This window comes from Zonotrichia albicollis, chromosome 1 (genome assembly GCF_047830755.1).
Source record: "Zonotrichia albicollis isolate bZonAlb1 chromosome 1, bZonAlb1.hap1, whole genome shotgun sequence".
Taxonomy (NCBI): domain Eukaryota; kingdom Metazoa; phylum Chordata; class Aves; order Passeriformes; family Passerellidae; genus Zonotrichia; species Zonotrichia albicollis.
Genome location: NC_133819.1, coordinates 126,761,851 through 126,778,257, shown reverse-complemented (window position 1 = coordinate 126,778,257; position 16,407 = coordinate 126,761,851). Strand labels below are relative to the sequence as shown.

Below are 16,407 nucleotides of genomic sequence, written 5' to 3'. Positions count from 1 at the left end.
CCTTGGCTTTAATTATCATACAAAAGGCATTTTGTCTTGTCTTTTTGTAGACAAGAAAGCATGCATTTAGAAAAATTTTCAATGCTTTGTGCCCTCAATGTACAGTGGTTCACCTAGGTATTTGTTCCTATTATAATTTAATATGTAACTATTTTTTGGTAAATCAAATAGCTGACGGTTCTTAATTTTAACATTTTTCCCAGACCAGACTACAGACCATTCCAGTAACTCTTCTCTGAACAATTTCCAATCTTTTTCTTTTTAAAATAGACTGCAAAAGTTGTCAACCTAGTCTGACTTCAATTTCAAATACAGTAAACAAAAAAAAAAACCAAACCGAATTCCTGTATGTCAGGAATATGGTTATATTTCAGCAGTGGTATTGCTGTGGTATGGCAGTTCTTCTGCAAGTGTGGAGATTCACAAGTCTTGAAATGTCATCCTTTCTTAGGTCCACCTTGTGCCTGGTACTTTTACCAAGTTCAACACACAACTAGAAGAAAACAATACTTGAAGTAGAAAGCATCATTCTATTTTGCAAATACGGCAGCATCGGGGGAAATTCTCAACTATTTCAGATTTTCCATAAAGATAACATCTTCTGGTGAGGTTTTGTTGGTTTTCATTCTCTGAAAGGAGTTTGTAAATTTCCCTATTGCATTTTGCACTTCTGTTAACAATGTAGTGCTTCGGCAGGCATTGCTGTAAGATTTGAATATGAAATGTATTCCTGTAATAAACCTAAATAGGCTAGGATGTAAACCAGTTACTTCTGAAAGCCAAGAGAGTCTTGCTTTTTATAAAATTACAGTGGCAGTAGTTACAGGCAGTCTCAGTGGTCTCCTTCTCTGTTTAAACAGCAAAAATTTAGGAAACCCTTGAGTCTGGGATTATTTTCTCATAGGATCAGTTATAAAATAAAGATCTAGACCTGGAATAAGATTTTAAATATCCCTAAAGAAATTTTCCTTTATTTCAGGAGGTATGTAATTTACTTTAATTTGCTGGAAACCATAGCAAGTGTTTTGCTAAAATTTCTTTACATTACTGAAAAAAAACAGATCAGGTGGTTTTTTTTTTTTCACTTTTTTGCCTATATGATTGCTTTAATATATTATATTCCACTTTCTTTAGAATGATATCACCTGCAGTGACAGCCCTGCTTTTATATTCATCCAGCTTTTATATATTATCTGTGTGTTTAAATTCAGGAGAATTTATAAATAAGACTGGACCAAAAATAACAAAATTTTGAGTGATTCTCTCATGGCACAGCTAACTGCTCATTAATGTCACTTCTGAAATAGAAATTCTTAAAAAACTAGATCTAAAAAACTAAACTAAAAACTAGTTTACATTAAAAATTTCGAGTCATCAGTTCTGTAGGAAATATAGCAAATTCTCAAGGCTAGAACACTTTATTTTTTTAAGCGATTCTCTAAACCTCTATAACGTATTTGATCAGGTAAGACATTTATTTATGTTCAAATTGGCAAATGCAGTCACCCAGATAATTAAGCAGCTGAAAAATATTGATCTGCTAGGCATAATGTGGTCAATGTCAGAAATGTTTACCAGAGTAACATTAGCATTAATACATTCCATTCCCTTGTAAAATTATTGGTTTAGGTTTTAAGACCACATCTCTTTCCAATAGTCTTCAAGGATTCAATAGAATCCTTAGCTCCTACTATTTGTGAGGAGTGAAGCAACAAAAAAACATTTAATATAATTTTTAAATCTGTCAAAACATCCCTTGAGGTACACTCAGCATGATGCTGTAATATCTGTCATGATCACTCTAATCATGAATTTTAAAAGGAGTTCATGAAAAGTAGAGTAACACAAATTAAGAGTCTGTGGCCACAATGAACACATAGGGCCATTTAAAAAAGACAAATCAAAATATTGGTGTGGGGTTTTTTTCTGCACAATGTGCTAGCAAAAGTACTTGCAGTGCTAGCTTGGCATGTCACCATAGCAGTAGAACATTTCTATCATTACAAATAAATTTGAAAATTCACAATAAAAACAGACTCTGAAAGCAATATCAGACATTCTTTGCTTTTAGCAATTAATGACTTTTGCTGTGTTATGGTAAAAATCAGAAAACTAATTCTTTATAAAAGTATTATTTAAGACTGCTAATTTATTTAAACCAGATAGAACAACCAGTTTTTCCAGTGGATTTATTTCTGTTGCGCATAATTTGTTTCTACATTTCTGCATTATGATGAAGTGTATGACATCAAGGCCTATCTATAAGCTGGAACCCAAATGGTTCTATTCATGTGAAGTAAATATTATATTTACACTTGTTGGACTTTATCTATAAAATCCCAAGTAATATGAAAAAGGCAGATAGTTGATTAAATGCAATAACTAAGGTGTGGTAAAAACTGCTTAAGATGCTGGTTCAGAAGAAAGAGAAGTAAGCTGTTTTTCATGTAGTTAATCTGTGGAGCTCCTTGCCCAAGAGTGCATGTAAAAATCCAGAGAGACAAAAGTAGTGCCTAGCTTAAATCGTGGAAAAAGATCTGTAGCAGGCTATTAAGTATGAAAAGATCCCCACTTGAGTCAGAAAGTCCCAGAACTGCAATTTCTTTGAGACTAGACAGACAGTCTGGGGAGCTATTACTGCATACTTGTGCTTGTATTTTTTCCTAGACCTCCACTGCGGACCATCGTCAGAGAGTCATGATACTGAGCTAAATAAAGTTTTAGTGTGAACAAGAGCCCATTTTGGGGGGTTTTATGTATTAACAATATCACAGATAGTTCTAATTTTACTTCTATATACTTGAGTTCTAGTTTTACTTCTATATACATGAATGTCCTTAAAATACATTGACATTTGTTACTGCATCAATCCACAGAAGGTTCATGCCCATGCAAAAGACACTAATGCATTTAACAAATGGCAATAATATCTACAACAAAATTATCAGAACTAAAGTTTTATTGGAGCCTTTGTCTGCAATGTTTCTATGGCTGAAATGTCTGCTTCCCTGTAAATGACTAACAAGACTCGGGATTTTTTCTAGGACTTTATTTTTTTTTTTTAAGTTAAGAGTTAATATAAATTCTAGTGAAATTCCTGGGCTGCATCAAAGAAGTATGACGAATAATTTGAGAGAGGTGATTCTTCCCCTCTACTGCACTCTCACAAAACCCCACCTTGGGTGCTGTGTCCATCTCTCAGGAGAGGAAGGGCATCTTGGAGTGGGTCCAGAGGAGGGCCAAGAAGATGATCAAAGGGCTGGAGCATCTCTCCTGTGGGGAAAGGCAGGGAGAATTGGGATTTTTCAGCTTGGGAAAGAGAAGGCTCTGGGGACACCTTGCTTTACCCTTTTGGTACCTAAAGAGCCTTATAAGATAGATAGGGACAAACGCTTTAGTGGGTGTGTTGTGATAAGACAAAGGTCAAAGGTTCATGGTTTTGAACGGAAGGAGAGTCACTTCAGATTAGATTTAGGAAAAAAGTTTTTTACAATAAGAGTGATAAAACAACAGCTTTTTGACCTGAAGTAATGGATGCCCCATCCCTGGGCACACTCAAGGTCAGGCAGGATGGGGTTCTGGGCAATCTGATTTAATTGGGAATGTCCCTGCTTATTGCAGTGTGGTTGGATTAGATGACTTTTGGTGGTCCCTTCCAACCCAATCCAGATCTCTCCTCTCAGTTATGTGATGCCTCTTGGAAAGTCTGACAAACTCAGCACCCAACACACATCAATCCTGTCAAAGTCACTTTTAATATCTGAACTAGCACGTACACTGAGCATACCTGCTTCCACACAGACATAGACAAGAAGAAAAGTTTGTGAGAGTGACTGCTTTTTATATACTTCTACAGCTTGGGATATAGAAGACTTCAGTTTGGATTTCTGTTTTCAAATGGACTACTCAGAACAGAGATCCCCAGACTTGGTCTCCATCCCCTTACACAAGGTGAAGAGGCAAGTGTCAGCATCACACAAAAATGTAAGATCACCACAACTTCTTCCTCCTTCACTCTTCTGTGACAAGGTTAGGTACCAAACATCCCTTAAGCCAAGATATGTATTTCTGCCTCCTCACTTCAGTATTTCCCAGTGGTTATCAGCCACCCATTGGCATAAATTAGGTCAGCACTTAACTGAATTCTGTTCTTTAACTTGTCTTTACTCAAGGACTGGAGTTTATATTCCACCTTCTGAAACAGAATCCCTAAGTTCGGTGAAGTTAAACATCCTGATGTTTAACTCCTCTTCAGAGATCCACCCCTTACTGTCGGATACTATTTTCAGTCATGTCAAGATAATGAAATTTATCCCCTGTTAAAAATTACAACCCATGTCACCAAATTCACATTGATTTTCACTCCTGAGTGATTTTATTACTTTCCTTGGGCCTCATTCCAATTTTACCACATAAAATGGAAAAAATGCAAAAATGGAGCTTGAGGCAAGCAACACCTGTGTATCACAGAAGAGTATCAAGGAAGAATTGACATGCAGTCATTTGCAATAATCTTTTTAAATTTATTAAACTAAAATTAGAATGCCCAGAGTGTTTTATATCTGAGATGAGTCATATCCAAATCTCATGTCTCTCACTTATTAATAAAGACAACCTATGGCATAAACACATTCACAGTGCTTAATCTTCCCAAGTTAGTATACCCTGCCAGTAAAAGTAAATTTCTTATGGTATTTTCAGCATTTTGCAAGAAATTTTAGAATAATTTGAAATAATTCTAGGAATAGAACAATGAAAAATTTTTTGTGCCTGGGAAATTTATAGTTCAGGTTGTTCAAGAAAATGGAATATTAAATTCATGTTTATACAGCCAAATTACAGCACAATATTTTTTCTGGTGGGTTGCAAAAGAGAAAATGTATTTTCCCCCAGTGTTTCCAAAGTTTTTTTTTTTTATTTCAATCAATAGAAAACCTCCTAAAATATAATATTTTTTCTGTGAAAATTGAAATTATTAATAAAGTCAAAGTAAGACTGAAATTTTTAGAGTATTAAAAAATACTTAACTTTCAATTTTTCACCAAGACAACTATTTTTTCTTTTATAATTTTTATCAGCATTTCCAGATTAATAACTGCATCTGGCTGACCTGTTAAACTGAGCATTGCTAGCAATACCTACTATGATTTCACTGCCAAGGACTATAACTGTAAATATTTACAACAGTTTCCTCTCATGCTGCCAGACGACTGCTAGGAAACACGCTGGGTTCATTTTTTGCTCTTGCTATTTATTTGCTGTGTAAAGAATGATTCATGTCATGCCATTCTGCATTCATATTCCCCTTGGTGATAGGTTGTTCTGTACCAAGCAGCATCACTCTGTTTCCTGTCAGCTCTCTAACTGGTCTGAGCCAGCACACCTGGAGACAAACTATTCAGCCAGTCAAATACACAGCACCTCATGAAGAATGGAGGTAGAAGTGATTCTGCATCCTCAGCATTTCCTGTGATACATTCCTAGTTCAGAGCACCAAAGACCATGATACCATGTGTCTCTCCTCATTCCCACTTCTCTTTCTGCAAACATGACAGTTGTAGGGGACTGTTATATATCCAACAGATAATTGGTGCAATGTTGTAAGTCGCCTTGATCTTGCACAGGCTTGGAGATTGTCAGCACACTGTCACTGCATTCCAGCAGAGCCCTTATTAGTTAACTGTACTTGACAGCACCTCAGAAACTGTATATTTTAAGTTAAGCAGCCTGACATGATAAAGGTTATCACTTTCTTTCTCTAGATAATTATTGGCAGCATTGATAAACATGTATTCTTTCTCCATTTCATCAGAAGACTGATGGGAATACATCTCTTTAAATTTTAAAGTCCCTGATGCTTTGTAGGATCATTTATTGCTGAAGTCCTTGGCTGTTAATATAGTTATAGGCCTATATATAGACATATGTATATATTTACATGCATCTTTATCCATTTGGCTATTATCTCTCATCTTTCAAAATATTAATGAAGATATATTTCAGGGGGAGAGGGAATTCCAAGTACCAGAACTGGAATATTTTTTAACTTCCTGTTCTTTTATTTTTTTTTTCTTTCTGTCTGTCTATCTATCTATCTATCTATCTATCTATCTATCTATCTATCATCTATCTATCTATCTATCTCTTTGAACTTCAAATAGTACAGCTCTTTCTCATAAGAACAGTTGCACCACTGTAGGAATTTTTTCCTTTAATGACTGAATCAGGACAGTAGAGACAACAAGGCTTATCAAATTCATCAACAATGTTATTTTGTGAGTTTCCCTGCTGTTTTACATGTGCATTGTTCTCCACTGTGTAAGTACTGGTACCTGAAAATGGTCATAATTAGTGCAGGTAAACTCAGCAAAAAAATTCTTGCAGGATTGTTAAAATCTTTTGGATATTTAGCTATGGCTGCTCAGCAACTTCAAGCAAAGTAGAACTCCTCAAAATGTCAGGAAAAACACAAGAATTAAGCTAGTATAAAAATCTTGATAGAGAACCCCTAGCAGTGTGTGGCTGTCACAGCAGCAATTCCAACTTTGTGTGCTCATTATCACAGAGCAGTAGAGAACATTTTTATTGCAGTAGACTCTTTCTAGGGAGGTAATAATTAGGTACCTTTGCACATTCTGATGTGATTTTCTAGAGACTTCCATCTACATTTTCAACTGTGGCTGGTGGTTTGAGGGACTTGAAGTGAAACAGTTTAGAGTGAAACACGAAGTATCTGCTTTCTGAAAACTAGACATTTAGAGCTTCCTCATGCTCCTGCATTTGAAAAATGGAGGAACACTACTCCAAGGCCGTGAAAAAGAAGCAACATGAATTCCTGATATTAGAGAAGATATTTTACTCTCATGAGAGGAACAGATGACTTTGATAGAAGTTGTCAAAGTGTTGGACTACCATAGGATTTGTCACGTTACTTGAGAAGAAGAGAATCCATCATTCTGCTCTACAAAGAGCATTCTGCTGTCATGGAGAGTTTCATAAGAGCAAAAAACTATTTACATGATATTTGGGCAGAAGTGTCATGTATCCTTCCTGAGAAAGTGGAAGCTGAGGAAAATAGTCATGTTTAAGAATCAAACTTCCAAAGAAATGGAGATGGATGGAGGATATTTTACTTGCCTTTTTGTCCTCTGCAGTCAGTTCCTGCGATTTTTAGTCATATATCTTAGCACGGGCATTGCATAGGCTCAAGTTATGCTGTGAAAAATCAAATTTACACCATGACATCATGACCACAAATCCACTTACAAAGATTTAGGTGAAAGATGTTATATCTGCAGAACCAGTAAGAAAGGTCTTAATAGCTCAGTCACTCAAAACAAACAGGTGTCTTTAGGATAAACAGACTTTAAAGATACCAGAAAAAAATCCATAGAATAATAGACAAATTAAGGACAGAGGGGAAATCTCTCCTTGAACTTATTTTATTGGGGGAAAAAATGAGACAGATACACAAGTCAGGGAGAAAGAAGGTGGCATACATATTATGATGGTGACAGACTTAGGAAGGATGGGGTCTGGTGAGAAGGAATTCCTGTGGATTTAAATTTCAGTATTTTAGTAGTATGCAGGAAACTTCAAAATCTTGATGTATCTTTAATAGTATTTTTGGGAGGGGATGAACATAATTACACACACAATTTCCTTTGTATAGAATAATTTATGACAAGAAATAAAGGCCAGACTGTGCAACTTCTAAGAAAATACTTTAAAATTTATATTGTATGCAATCTGTTAACTTTATGTGCTGTGCTTGCATAGCAAGCACTGAGTAGTAAAGTTAGAACTACTGTTGTTGCTCAGAAATGCTCTCTACAATTACAGAGGAATTAAAAATTAAGACAGAACACTGAGAGTAGAATTTACCTCTTAGAGATAACAAAATTCATGGTCTTGTGTACATATCAAATGTTTTACAGCATATTAAGTATTTCTCATCTTCCACTATAAAGAAGCTTGTTCATAGACTATTTGGCATTGAAGAAGGAAAAATCAAGGTCCATCAAGGGCTTCCTGGGAGGATCCTTCCATAAAATTGGCTACATTAATAAAAAGTCCAAAATCCAGAGACCTAATGCAAATCATCCAGAAAAATGATTTAACCAATTCTTTGTTCTGTGGTCATGTACAGAGGACTATAATCTTTCTTTGTAAAATAATTAAAATATCTCTGAAAGTAGCTAGCCACACATTTCAATTATTTGAATGCACAGTTCTCTGACAATTTACATAAGACAGTATTGAAAAGGAAACTGAAATAAGCTGTTCTCCTTCTACTTATTTTGGAGGCCTCACTTTGTAGATTTGTCAATAAGGGTTCAGCTGAGATACTTGGCCATTTTGAGAGAGATTTTCCTAATATTTTTGTGCTATCAGAATAGCTTTGCATATGCAATGCCATTTAAGACATTTGATGGAATTATCCTGGTGAACTTTCAATTGCTATCCATCCTATGGATAACAAGTACTAAGGGGGAAAAGAGAATAATAAAAAAAATAAAAAGCACATATGAATCTTTGGAAATTACCTAGCCACTCACATATCTTTAGAGTTGATCTTATCATTAAGTAAACTTTAATTTTTTTTCTCAGTTCAGCAACCAAAATATATCTTCATATAAACATGATGACCACTCCAAAATTCACCACTGGGTATAATGCAAACTCTCTTTACCAATAATGTCTTATTCTGCTCTGGCAAAGGTCTGACATTTGTTACTTTATATCCCTCTCATGAGCAGCTTGCTATAAGTGAATTAATTCAATTACATTATCTAAACAGACACTGGGGAGATTTGTGTCAGTTTTATGGAGTATAACGGACTATGTCATATGTGACAATGCTTACCAGGAGGAGACTTTCAGCAGTGGTGAATGCACTCCACTCATATTTTCAATAAAAAGAAAAAGATTACAAAGGAGTTAAAATAGCATGAAAGAAATGATCTAACTATTCAAATGGAAAGAGAAAAGACAGAAATCTGGCCACAGACAGCTGACCTGCACTGTTATGTTTCCTGATATATTCAGAAAACTTAACAGTTAAAATATCCAAAATAAATGTAGCTGCTGTATGGAGTTAGAACTAGATGATTTTGAAGGTCCTTTCCAAATCAAATCATTCTGGGATTCTATATGCTCCTTTTAGACTGCTAAATGCAGTCCCACTTAATAAAACCTAAGTATTCCTTACTTAACACATCATTATCTTTAACACTTTCATATTTTCTTTAATCCAGGCCTTTTCATGCTTAAATCCATTTTTTCCTACTCTTTAAAGCATTTCTGTGACATTATACACTTTCCTGTTTCTGGCCCTTTTAATCAGAATAAGATGGCTAATCTCTGAAAGGACAAGTCCAAATTGTCTATGTATTTGTCTGAAAAATGCACAGTGCCATCAGATGCATAATTTCAATGTCTGCAGGATCCTTCTATGGACAGCAGACCAGTTGAAAAATGCATTAGAAAGTTGGGTGAATATTAGGACAGCAAAGTTAGAAGGCCAGAATAAACTGGGGCTGTGAGAAAGTTGCCTAACAAAATAGTAGGAAAGACAAAGAAAATTTTGGTGAAATTTACTTGTTAGCTGATTTGCTGAAAAGCAGGTCTAGAGAGGATGGTAAACAAATGATTGGCCAAGGGAAAGATGGAAGGTCTTCTGAAAGGTTTCCATGAGAGATACTGGTATGATTACCAGACGTTTGTACAGAAAGCCTTCAAAGAAGGAACCAAAATTGAAATGAAACCATATTTCTGAGGAAGTTTCATTTTTAATGCTAATTAGCTGCTAAAATGCCTTAATAGACTTCATCTTACTCACTTCATCTAAAGAAAATATTGCTTAATGAGGAACAATACTGCCTTTTTCTCAGTGTAAGGTGCTCACTTCAGATTCTCATGCACTCTCCTCTGGTCTGGACAGCTAATACCACCAGGTTAGGTCATTATACCAATAAATAAATAAGTTTAGGTCCTTCCACCTAAACTTATTTATTGAAAGCTTTACAGACCTCAGAGAGTTGTGTAAAGGTTGTGAGCAATGGTTAGTAAAAACTAAACTGGGGATTTCAAAACCTTCCTTTAAAGCTAATTTGAATGCATGTCCAGAGACATGCTGAAACTGAAGACAGTTTAAACAGTTTAAGGAAGTTGCTTTGAAAGTGAAGATATTTCATTTTTTTACTCTAAAACATCTGATTGTCCTGATTCCACATGGGACAGAGTTCATTTTCTTCTTACTTGCTGGTACAGTGCTGCGTTATGGATTTAGTATGAGAATTATGTTGATGTTCACTGATGTTCTGTGTGCTGCTGAGCAGTGCTCACTATAAGTCAAGGACTTTCCAGTGTCTCCTGGTCTGCCAGTGAGGAGCTCCAGAGAAAGCTGGAAGGGAGCACAGCCAGAACAGCTGATCCAAACTAGTCAGTTCCAATTCTCCTCTTCACACCACCAGGGAAGAATGGCACTAGTCAGTGAGCAGCTGTGTAGTTAGTACTTAAGCTGGGGTTAAACCAGAACATTAATTTAAAGTTTATTTCTGTGTTTCATATTACTGACAAAGGCTCTCAGAAACTTCTAAAAAGAAAAAAAATTGGTTTCAGTGGAATAAGCTATATAGATCAAGTCCCCAGGTATATTATATTGTTTTTCCAAGCAGAGAAAAATTTTTGGCATGATACTTCAACAGTGCCTTTTTTTCCCCCCCTTCTTTTCTTGTTTAATAAGAAATCAAATAATATATTATTAATTCTGCTGTAATAAGAAATTCTTATTCAAGTTACCCAGCTACTTCATTTGTCCAGGAACAAGTAAATAGAGATCTAGGTCCTTGTAACTCTGTTGAGAACATGTAGAAGTAATGTACCTTTAATTCTCTAATGTCCACTAATTGATGCAGGGTTTGCATCAATAGCAATTGCATTGTAAAATTACTGCCACTGTCCTAACAGAGGTAACAGATGCTGTTGAAGGAGCTAGAAACTTCTTAGGTGCCATTTTCCAATTGCAATGTTTACATTTATGTTTTCCACTCTTCATGCTTTGCTCAGAGCTTAAATTCATAATCACCCATGTTGTTGGGCACTGTATAGCAGGCTTAGACAGCTTGGTGGGTTGATCAGAATCATATCTGGAAAAAGAGGGAAATATTTCAGCACAGCATCATATTCAGCTTGGTACACTATTTTTTCCTAAGCAAAATAGTTGGAACTTATAGAGGACTGCATAGTCAGCATTCAACAAAATGAAAGTGATTTTTGTAGTGAAATAAATTAAAAAGGAGACCATGCTTTCTTTCTCAGGTTCTCACTCTGCCCAGAAGACAAAAATCTGAGGATAGACACATAAGTATGGCTTCTGTTGTTATTTCTCCCTAGGAAAGTTCAAGACTACTTTACATGTAATTTTTATCTTTATATTTTATTACAACACAGCATAAATATAATATCTTATTATAAGATCAGAAGTTCAAGTTATTGTTCTCTTCTGAATGAGAATATATAAAGTTCTTGCTGTTAGTGGCCTGTAGCAGGAAAGTAGATGCTGAAATATTGCTAAGTGACATTTAAAAAGACTTTATTAATATCTTTCTCATTTTCTCACTGCAGACATAAATAATATATAAATGCTGGAATGGAAAAAGGAGATGCATGGTTTGTGCACATTTATCCTTGGGTTCAGTGCAATTTTGCTGTGCATTGACACATCACAGCTTTCTTTAATAATCTCTTTCATCATAAAGTAGTGGATATTGAATGAGCAAAGCCAGAGCAACCTAACTTCCTCTACCTGTAGTCTGAAAATATCCACATTTCTGAGAAGCAGTGAAAGAAAAACTAAAAAGATTCAGAAATTCTCAGTCTCACTGACACTCTTTTTCTGACTCTGGTGTAGGTAGTAGTTTGAATTTGGGTTGTGGGAATTGCTTTGAAGTTCTCTGTTCTTTATTCCTCCATGTCAGCATTCACAAGGACAGAAAATTGGAGAGGCAAAATATAAAGCCCTTAATCACCTTGATCAAGATAATCAAATGACAAAGGCATGAAGAATGGGCTGTAGGCTGAACCAAGACAGGACAAATTCCAGTAGCACTCTTCCTCATTTCAGAAACATTCGTGTGCCACCAAGAAATGAAAATAATTTATTCCCGGTTATAAAAACACTAATTTCCTAAATGGAGGCCAAGGACCTGATTCAAGCTTGTGATTCCTATCTGTCTTGAAAAATAGACTCTGAATTCTACCTGGTCTATTGGTAAAAACAGGGCAAAATATGAAAGAACAGCCATTATTAAAATGAAGTGAAATATGCTACATTTCCCCACAAAACTTGCCCAATTAATTCCATGGATAGCGTCTTCATTCTCTGGAGTGTAAATGGTGTTTTCCTGCTGAAACTTTAGCTCATGCTAATTAATAAGTGCTGTAGATGCTCAGACTCTTGAACTGCAGAATTATGCAAACATCAATTGATACTCCAATAGTGTCTTACCTGAAGTTCAAGAAATATAATACCTGGGGGATTGCCCTGGCTTAGGGCAAGCGGAGAGATTGTGTTCAGTTGTGAGTCCTTCTTATCTTCTGTGACCTGTAGCAAAAGCAGGGTAAGAAAGTGACAACAAAATAAAGCAGTTATGCCTGATCCAAGTTGATAGCTATTCTTGCAGTCCAGGGAGAATAGTTGCACACATCTGGCAAGTAGGAGGCATTAACAAGAGTTAGAAGATGCCTGAGGGAAAGAGGAGGGTTAAAAAATTCTCAGAGACCTAAAAATGTCTCCCTGCCATTCTGGTGACATTATTTAACATATGACAAACACCCATATGTGCAAGCCTTCTGTATCATTCACAGAATGCTCAGCAATGCTCTGCTGTAAGCTCTACTTTCATATTTCCTCACATTTTGTCCCTTTGTGCTCTGCAGCCTTGCTATTGCATTAATGTAGGTGTGGGTTGGACTGGGCTGCATGCAGAAAATCCTTTGAAATGTTTTAAACTGTCATAAAAGCAGCACTGAAGTGTCCTGTCAGTGCTACTTTCCATGGCTGTACAAATATTTTGATGTTTGCTTGTAAGGAGATTGACTTCCCATCAGGGAGGAGATATTTTCTTACAGAATCTTTATTAAATCCTGTTTTCTACTTGTCATTCAACACTAAAGGAATGTTTGTTGTCTATAGCATATCCTTGTGACAATTAGGTCCATGCTGTTAAATGAAATTAGAAAGATGTTATCCACAGTAACAACTGATAACTTTGAAATTAAGCATTTCCTGAAAACACTAATTTATCTAAACTCCTTTTCAAAATCACACATGAGAAAGATAAGAAATGGCATGCCATAAGAGGTTAACTAATACATCTATATGTCTGACCTATATGCTAATCTTCTAAGAACTGCAATGGTTTTTCCAAATGTTTGCAAATTTAGGAAGTAGGTAGACATTGCATCTTTCCTAAAGTGATGGATTAGTTTCAGAGAAGTAATGTAGGACATTAAGAAGGCCTTTTTAGTTACTCTTCTCAAGGCCTTGTTCTGATCTTGTCTTCTGGTTGTTTAGGCATTCTTGCCAAATCTATACTGTCAAAGATCATACACAAGGACAACAAATTATGACAATTTTTTTCCTTAACTTCATTGTTCCTGAGCCAAACAATAAATATTGCATGCTTTAAATTTCTTTCTGATCTTTGATATTTTTGCTATGTCTTTCTCCAGAATATCTTGCAAAGAAAATTCTATTTTAGGTCTTTTATTACTTACAAAATTGAGTCATGAGGGAAAATATATGGCAGAGGCAATAGATTATTATATTTTAGTAAAAGAAATCTATAATAAAATTAGAAATATGAAAACAACAGTTCTTCAAAGTAACTGGGAATTCTGGGATGCTGTGGTCAAACCAATGGGTGCTCAGATTTTGATATTGGCGCCTGATGTGGCCAGTGGGGTTCGGACACACCTCTGAGAACACACAGGGGTTAAAATCCAGACCTGCAGCCCTCAGAGCCTCTCTTGGGACTTGGAGGCAAAGAGGTTGGATCTCCCTCCCCCGTCCAGCTGCTGCTGCTGGGCGGGAGAGGGGCAGCCCTGCGGTAGGCCTGGGCCTGGACAGAGATGGGGGTGAGGAGGCCCTTGAGGATGGAAGGGTGGAGGAGCCCCAGGAGGCATCGGGCAGCCACTCCCCCCAGGAGAGAGAGAGGGAGAGTCGGTGACAGAATGTGATAGCATGTGAAATTTTTAGCCCTTTTCTTGCATGATTGAGACTTTGCAAAATGCTGATCCTCCTGGAACTGAATAAGAAGAGAGATAAGAGATAAGATAACAAGGACTAGGCCCGAGGGAAGTGGAGAAGACTGGCTGAGTGGGGGGAGAGATGACGGAGTGGCCTTTTGGCTGGACTTTTCTTGTGTGGCCGTAGACTGAACCATTTTTTTTTCCCTGTGACACAGAGACTGCATTTAGGGGGAGGCAGTGCCTCAGAACCAGGAGGGTTTAGTGTGGGTACCCCTCGGCCCCAGGGGGTGAAAAATTGGGGGGGACACATGTCCCGAAGGAGAGACTGTGCCTTTTTTGGAGTGAGACAAGGCATCCTTGAAAGACAACCCTAAAAGCAGCTCTGGTCCATGCACAGTGGTGAGAGCACTGGGCATGGAAGGAAGATGTCACAAGCGGCAAAAGGACTTTCCGGGCAGTGAGTGACATGAAAGCACACGAGGTTTCAACGTGTTTCCAGGGGAAGCCTGTGGTGCAAGAAGGACTCCTCTCCTCTTCATGAACTGAGGGTTGAGTATTCTAAAGGGTGGTGCCGGACTGAGAGTTGGTGATTTGGGGAAATGTATTGCATTGGGAAATTTCGGTGGGGAGGAGGAGGAAAGTGCTTTTTGTAAGGTTTTCAATTTTTTTTTCCTTATAGTTTTTTCTTCTCTTCTTGTAGTTTAGTTAATAAAGTTTTCTTTATTTCTAAGCTGGAGCCTGCTTTGCTTATTCCTGGTCACATCTCACAGCAGACACCAGGGAGAGGGTATTCTCATGGGGGCACTGGCTCTGTGCCAGGCCTAAACCATGACACCCTCTTTCTTATGTTCAAGACACCAGGCTTCCAACTGTGTCACTGCACAGGGAGCGGCGTATGATTTGTTCTGGAAAGATGTGCTTGAGGTATTTATAAATGGAACCTTACAGTGTGGATAAGGCATTTCTATTGATTGTCCAAGGAATCCTTCCAGTTCTGGTGGAAGAAATTCTGGTACTTCAGTGTGATGATACAATGTATGATTGTGATAGAATTTAATATGATAGGATGTACATTTCATATGTACTAATACTGAAAAAATTGAGTAAAAATAGGATATACCACAAGAAAAGGAAAAATTTAAAATTTTGAATGTCTTTAAGTACTGCATGCCATTCCTTCAGTATAGTATGTTTTCATTTTTAAAAATGATAAGGGTTTTTAATAGAATTTTAAGTTAAGCCAACAAATATCAAAGCCCATTTTCAGTAACATTAAAAAACCCCAACATATTAAAAGTGCTAAAAGTGTACTTTGTTCTTTCTAGAGCACATTTATATTTTTGAGGAAATAATTTAAAACAAGGATTTGGCCAGAAAATTAATTTATTCAATAATTACTTTTGGCTGCAGGTAAAAAGGAAGATGTAACAGAAAACCTACAAAAAAGTTCATCAACATATTCCTGAGAAATATTAACATACCTGAGATAAATTTTTCAGAAGTGAAGGATCAGAAGTGGTTGACATCTAACCAAAGGAGTGGAAACTGGTGAGTCCAGGCAGCTGGCACCTTAACCTGCAGAAGAGAGACAATCAGAGGAAAGGACACGATTTCAACAAATGTTAACACTAAAATGTAGAGGTTATTTTTCAAACTTGAACAGAACAGCAATGAAGGAAAAAAGAATGACCATCAGTCTTGGCTCCAGCCCTGACCCAGCTGATGGTGGTGTCCAGTGTCCTGGGGCTGCGCCACCTGGGCTCTATGAGAGTACTTTTTTATAGCCGGTTTCCCCACCCTGGGGCTATGTTTTTCACTTTCTATGCTAATTAGTTTCCACGTGCAGTTCACTCTTTGAGACCATTCTAGAAGTGAGCTGAAGGGCTTTGGGGGTCTTTGGTGGTCGTGGTTGCTCCCTATGTAGTGACCTTTGGCCCCCAGTCCATGTCAGCTTCTTGACCTCATTCCAACAATAGCACTGCAGTTTGTTGTGCTAATCTCCAAGAGACAGAATTTTTTGTCTAGGAAAGTGCTGCCCTACCTCCATATAGCCCCCATCTCCAGTTATTTCCTGTTCTTTCTTGCCTATTTGCACAGCATGTTCTTATACCAACAGCCCTGGGTTGGTTCTACAGCTACCCAGTTATTGCT

General features: G+C 36.9%; 1 long non-coding RNA gene across 1 annotated transcript; it reads right to left on the bottom strand.

The window, feature by feature from the left end:
* Positions 1-10,177: 10,177 nt before the first annotated feature.
* LOC141725403 (uncharacterized) lies at positions 10,178-15,835 on the bottom strand. The gene is made up of 3 exons (XR_012577259.1): positions 15,738-15,835; positions 12,512-12,607; positions 10,178-11,150 (listed from the first exon to the last, which is right to left on the bottom strand). It is a non-coding gene; the product is annotated as an uncharacterized LOC141725403 (long non-coding RNA).
* Positions 15,836-16,407: the final 572 nt, after the last annotated feature.